Consider the following 6,000-nt stretch of genomic DNA (forward strand, 5'->3'; position numbering starts at 1 on the left):
ACTGTGATCCCACAGGTCTCAAGACTGACTCCTGATGAGAGAGAAAGGAAGTGTTCAGAAAGCAGGATAAAGGATGTCACGTGTGTCAGTCCACACACAAAGTTGCACTATTAGCATTAAAGACTATGTCAGAATTATTCATCCGCTTGAGTGATGATTCTCTGTTTCCATCACTATAGCAGTGGGTGCTTCAGAGTCACAGGGAGTGAGAGAAAGAGAAGAAACACAAAGCATGTGTCACACTGGCAGCTACCAGGACGGACGGTGACAGTTCTGTCGGTGCGTTACAGCTGTGAATTCTCACGTTCTTGCTTGAGATGACACCTTGACCTTTTCAGCGCTGGCTGCTCCCACAGCCGTGCAGGTAACAGCACGAGTCACATGACAAGCTCGACAAGCAGCAGATAGAGGACGTCTAATGAAGGAATTAATTAATCTTCTATCAAAGTATAATCCCACGACGTGTTACTGTTATTACCCACAATGTGTGTCGAGCAAAAAACAGCAGCTTGATATTTTTTAATCTTTTGTCTGTCTATGAAGTTGCACATATTATTAGAATAATAACATATCTATTTAGAATCCAATAATTGGAAACTGATTAGAATGAGTCAATACATGGAAATAAAATCTAATACAATATTAGCCTGCATTGACTCATAATTCTCACTAGCACTGGAGGCGCTACTGCTGATAATTAGCATAGGCACAGCTTCCTGTGTGAAGGTGTTGGGGGAGCTATAGGTAGCAGGTAACAAATGGTGTGACAATAACAACAGGGTTTTTTTTTCTGAACTAGTTTATTAAATAGTTCTCGTCACAAATATTAAACTAACTTTTTTCAGTTAAAAGATAGCAGTAAGCTGCATTGGCACAATTTATTATCCATAAATCATGGCTATTAAGGGGTTGCAGCTGGAGGTTATTTTAAACATGCAATGTACATGTAGAACATGCAATTTACAGAAATCTCAGGCTTAAATTTAACTGAGGTCAATGTAGAGCAGGGGTGTCTAAGTCATTATCGTTCAGGGGCCAAATACAGAGCAGTTTGATCTTAAAGACACACCATGGACTTTTTGTTCTAAAGAGTTCACCTATATAAGTTATTTTAAATGATTCGTCAGGCCATTATACAGAGCTTGACAATATCAATGCTCAGAGCAGGGCTGAGGAGAGCTGGAGGAGCAGTCGCCGCTGCAGCCCTTAGAGCCAATCCATATCTCGAAGTTACAGTTCAACTACTGTCTGCTTACACAATCGAAAGACAAGGGAGGCTGGGCCGACTGACTGTTTGTTGATTTTTGCGACAGTGCTGCGGCGCTTGTGGCCAAAAGGGGCACTTGCGTGAAATTTACCGGTCTAGTAGTAGGCCAGAGATTTTAGGCGGGAAACAAGTAATTTCAACATTATTGTGCCCTGGTTTGCACTTACACATATAAAGGATTATGAAAGTACAAAACACCGAAAATATCCAAGCAACAAATGACAGACGTCAGTCCCTGCAGGTTCTTCACTTTAAAATTACCCTTTATTTTGTGACCATTTATTCAATTCAAACAAACAAAACAAAAAACAGTATTTAATAAGAGACAATCATCAGATATTCTATGTATCAGAAGTAGAAAAATATGTTTTGTTTGCATTCTTTTAGGCACATTTCTATTTTTCAGACTGTGTTTTTTCTTTATTCTTATTCTCTCTGGTCAGAAATGAGTGCTGCTAGCATTAGTATCCCTAAAGGCCATTTGAGTCTGAGACCGCTGGCTCGAAGCTTATTATGATTTATAACTATTTGAAATGAAAGTAACAGTCATTGGAATCTGTTAGAGAAATTAGTGGCTACATCACTTTTGCGAATACAAATTTGGTGTCAACTTTATTGTATTTTTGCTCCTTTCAAAGTGACTGATTGCAGGCACGTGATCGCTCACTGTCACTTGCCATTCTCTTCATAACCCTTAGGCTTAGTCCCAGTTCATTACCCAGCTCCTTAACCCTCCTTGATGGATCATTTGTGCAGGCCACTTAATGAAAACGCATCAAACTCCTGACTTTAACTTGAGGATTAAATCTGAAGTTTGTCGCCTCATTGTAATGTCTGCCATGCAAACAATATATGCCATCACATCAGGCTCTCTGGTGTCTCCCCTATCTTGATGTCTATTGAAGTGAGAGACAGCCTAAGAGGAGTGAATGGATGTGTAAATATTAGAACAAAAGCGAGATGGACAGGATGTAGAATGATGGGTTGGAGGGGGTGAAAGCAGTGAGCGTGGGTGAAGAAGGCCTGCAGAGGTTGTTAATCAGTCCGTATCAGAGGGAGATTGCGAGGCTGGGGAACAGGTAATGAGCACATGACGTGTTAGTGATGTGAGTGTGAATGAGTGGTGAGTAGTAGTAGTAGTAGTAGTAACGATGCTGAATGGCTGTGTGAATGCAAGAAGCATGATATAATAGGGTCTATGGCTTTCTCTGGCCTTCAACCTGTCATCCACAGCCTTATTCTAAAGCTTTAGGTGTTTCTTTCCCAAACTATAGAATGTTTCAAAGTCTTTGTGCTTGGGAAAAAAACATAAGCATATAGCACTTAATTCCTTCTCCGTTCACTTAATCTTTGGTGCTTTGTGGTTCTTCAGCTCTCCTTCCTGAATGTATTCTCACCTTCATCTCAGAACCTCCTTCCCCTGGGAGTTCCTCTATTCATTCTACATCTTTACCATCTGCCCTAGCTTTTTTTTTCTGACCCATTGTCAGGTCCTTCGTTTTCATCTTGGTCAAATATCCTAACAACAGAAAAGAAGCGTACTGGGTAATAAACCACAGTCTACTCATTCATTTCCGTTCTATCTTCCATAACCTTTTCAACCTGTTTTGATCCTACACATTTTCCATTCAGAAGAGATTTGATAAAAGAGCGAGTGGATGACAAATCTTATGTATATGAGATGCAGCCTAATCATACAGATGCTAAAGAGATTAGCTCGTGTAGAAGCTGTGTCTTCCTATCTTTGTTATCTAATACTATCCCTCTTAGCGTGCTGATACCATGCAAAAGGATTTGATTAATATGAGATCTGACATCCATACACTAAGAAAGCTGATAAGAACAAACATAGGGTATTTGCATATATACTGGAGGTCATTCTCTGGAACAGAGCAAAACGAGGAGAGGGACAAGAAATTTTATACTTGGAGGTGGGGAGAGTGATGTTTGGAAAAGGTACACTAGTGTATAGAAACGTCTTACCTTTGGTCACAGGTTAGCAAGAAGCTTGAGTACAGTAAATGTTGAGTACCCCATGAAAAGCAGGATCAGCAAAGCCTTCTCTGCTGGCCTAAACACAAATGAAAAACACATTCTGAAAGAATAATTCAAATAAAAACTACTCCAGAAAAATTGTAGCAATTACATTTTGTTTGTTTTATCTTGAAAATCAAAATGCATTGGTCATGAAACAATAACAGGATGTCAAATTCAAGGGAACAACAAAAAACAATATTTAGCCATGAGTTTACAAACAGAGTTTGTTTCATTAGTAATTAGCTTCTTGTAGCTTTGTGTTAATAGTGCAGCTTTAAGGGAATACTGTACTCCAGGTGTTTTTCACTTCTCTTACCATTTCCACAAATTTGCGTTCGTTATCATTTTTCACAATAACTTTATTCAAAATGTTCTGTTTTTATACGGATTGAAATGGAACAATACATGTGCATTTATTGTATACACCTAACATCCCCAAAAGTGGATGGACTAAAATGTTTTGATCCCATGTCAATAAAGTGAAAAAAAGCCAATGTTGTATTGTTGCTCCCTAACAAAGCCACTCATAAGTGTCGTATTTGTTGTAATAACTGTTAAGTGAAGGTTTTCTGTAAAAAAATCAGAAGCAGATTTTCAGGAAAAAATTTGCTTTTGCTTTAACTTTAGTCCTACAAGAATTCCCTAGCTTGTCATTACAAACAGTTCACTCTGCAAAGTGACAAACTAATTCCACACTGAGCACAAAGCTTTGTTTCGGGTTAAAACACACTCTTCTCTTTGTCTTCTTTTATATCTACTAGGGATGTAACGATTCACTCAACTCCCGATACGATTAGATTCACGATACTGGGTTCACGATACGATTCTCTCACAATTTATTTTACAAAATGGGACTGTAGACAAATTTTTTTTTGGGGAAAAAAACTAGAAAACACTGTATTTTCCTTTTATAATTTCATTGTCAAAAGAATTCCTTGATAAACTATTCAAAACAATGCAATTTAACTAAAAATAAATCTTGAATGAAATAAATAAAGGAATAATACAAATGAAAATGAAGCCTGTTAATTTAAATTCAGGTTCTATAATAAACAATGCAAAACTGCATAATAGTTCTTTTTCTTTTAAAAGTGCAACTGAAAATGTATTTTGTGCCTTAACAATTGGACCGTGATTGCACTGATTTACATCATATTTGTTTGGACCAGCAGAGTGCGCTGGTAACCCAGTGGTCGGTTGGCATGCAGATATCTTGCAGTGAAGAAGAGAAGCTATGCTAGCAGACAGAGCTAATAGAAAAACGTGACTTTTACAGATATTCAAGTAATATTACAGATATCCTTTTGGTGCTGAAGGGGTAATGAATCATTTATTAACATATTTAAGAGTAGAAGGCGGCCAGAAAGAAAGTATTAGCAGACTCCGCCCGCCGCCTACACTGCTGGTTAAAAAAAGTACTGCGATTCAATTTTCAGAAAATCGATATCAACCGTGATACCAATGAATCAATTTTTAACTGCCTTACAATTAATCGTTATATCCATAATATCTACATATTGTCACATTTTCTAGAGTTTATCAGCGGATCTTTTTTTCTCTGTATTTTAAAGGCCCCACATCATGCTATTTTTCACCCATTTCCATTTGTTCTAAGAACCCCAAAAACACAGTATTTGGGGTTGATTTTCCCAAACTCGCCTGTTTTCCAGAGTTTTAGCCTCTGAAAAGTCACTTTCTGAGCAACTGTAACAAAAGCAATTTCCCCCTGGGATCAATAAAGGAATTCTGATTCTGAACTCTACACAAACAGGCTGATTTGCGGCCTACTTACGCATATTCATGAGTGGGCGTGTCTATATACAGGACTGTCATGGACCAAACAGCAAAAGCAGGAACACAAGTGTAGCTTTCAAAAAAAGATGATAACAAAATATTTAAGTTTAACAAAAATTCACCTATAAAGTAAATTCAAACAAAACTAATGAACTGAGGTGAACACAGGAACTTTACCTTTCCCCACTGACCTCCCAATGACAAATCTGGTGCTCTTTATAAACACAGGTGACTGGCCAACAAAGATAATTAGGGGGTGGGAATTTACAAACATACAGTGGTGAAAACCTATAATTAAACTAATAGAAGCAATGTATCAAACTAAACTATAAACATAATAAACCAATCCAATATAACTCTAAACTAACATTTCTAATTCACTATTAAATCACTAAACAAATTAAACAGACAGCTTCCTCCCCCCCCAGTGGCTTCCCCAAGATGGTAGCTTCTGCTTTAACTCCGCCCTCCTCTAGCAGCCATCTTGGATGATGCCACTCTTATTGTTCAGGGGAGAGCTGCAAACAATACAAAACAAAACATGTTGAGTTTCAACTGAAAGAAATATTGATGTGAAGTAACTGAGAAAATAACTTAACTTAAGTGGAGCTACATAGTGTGGCCTCCACACACTCCCCCTCCTCTGAACTCTCGCTGTGGAAGCGAGAGAGATAGTCTGCTGTAGCATTCCTCTTGCCTGGTACGTGATGGACTTCATAGTGGTAGGGCTGCATGGCCAAGTACCAGCGGGTAATCCGACTGTTGGCATCCTTCATTCTATGTAGCCATGTCAGGGCCTTGTGATCGGTTTCAAGAAGAAACTCCCTCCCAAGAAGGTAGTATTTTAGTGAATCCAAGGCCCATTTGACTGCAAGGCATTCTTTTTCAATGGTGGAGTACTT

Source organism: Gouania willdenowi, chromosome 16 (genome assembly GCF_900634775.1).
Source record: "Gouania willdenowi chromosome 16, fGouWil2.1, whole genome shotgun sequence".
Classification (NCBI taxonomy): Eukaryota; Metazoa; Chordata; class Actinopteri; order Blenniiformes; family Gobiesocidae; genus Gouania; species Gouania willdenowi.